Source organism: Aplysia californica, unplaced genomic scaffold, assembly GCF_000002075.1.
Source record: "Aplysia californica isolate F4 #8 unplaced genomic scaffold, AplCal3.0 scaffold00047, whole genome shotgun sequence".
In the NCBI taxonomy this organism is placed as follows: Eukaryota; Metazoa; Mollusca; class Gastropoda; order Aplysiida; family Aplysiidae; genus Aplysia; species Aplysia californica.
In genome coordinates, this window is record NW_004797317.1 from 937,379 (window position 1) to 938,327 (window position 949).

The following is a 949-nucleotide window of genomic DNA, read 5'->3' on the forward strand; positions in this document are numbered from 1 at the left end:
TAGGGGGGGGGGGTATGGTGGACTGTTTGGCTCTTTTATCTTTGGGCAGAAAAAAACTATATTAAAAGGAAGAATAAACAATTATTCAGTTCAACTTCGGGTATCCGCAATTCATCCATTGTTCAAGCCCCTCCCAAATAGATGAATAGATAAACCGAAATAAATAAACAAACAAGTAAATAACAAATCCCAGATTTTCGAAAAAGAGCTCCGACAGCATTAGAATTCTAACCCCAGCCTTTCACATAGTGATTAAGTGCACGACCATCCCCATATGTAACTGTCTGTGGTAACGTTACAGTAAAAGACAAATAACAACATCGGTTTCTAGAGTCGCAAACAGGACACGTAACAGGCGTGTCATCGATCTTTGGCCACGAGACTCAGTCACTATCTTTGTCATGTCCACGACTTTCCTTAGAATTGGATATACTGACAGGAGGTACATACGTTAGATGAAATAATTAATTCATTGCTGTATGGGCTGTGTATTAAGTTGTTAATAACACTGCGAGGGCAACTCTAGTTCCAACCTTAAATCGAATACACTTGCGTTTGTTTTGTCTGTGGAATGTGCATCACGTCCCATTCAATCGGCTCGGTCTTTGTTAACATTAAATGGGAGGTCCCTCTAGTTAAAGTAATGGTTCTACTCATGCCCTATTGAACCGTATCATAAAATACCATGTCAGAACCTGGGTAATACGTCATGCCAAGAAAAAGTACGCTTAAAAGAAACAACCAACAACCAAAAAAAAACCACGTTCAATACCAAATCATAAAATGCTAAGAAGGAGAAGTTCCAGCATTATCCGTTCTTTTCCTACGTCTGTCCTTTCTTTCAACAGGAAAGTTTTCCTCTAGTCAGTGTCTCTAGATCAGTTGGCGAGGTTCCGTTCCAATTTGTTCAAAGTGGGAAAGAGAAAAAAAAAGGAGGGGGGGGAGAGAG

General features: G+C 39.9%; 1 protein-coding gene across 1 annotated transcript in view; it reads left to right on the forward strand.

The window, feature by feature from the left end:
- Positions 1-949, forward strand: part of LOC101860792 (ras-related protein Rap-1) — a 24,377-nt gene that overhangs the window by 12,383 nt on the left and 11,045 nt on the right. The window lies entirely within an intron of this gene.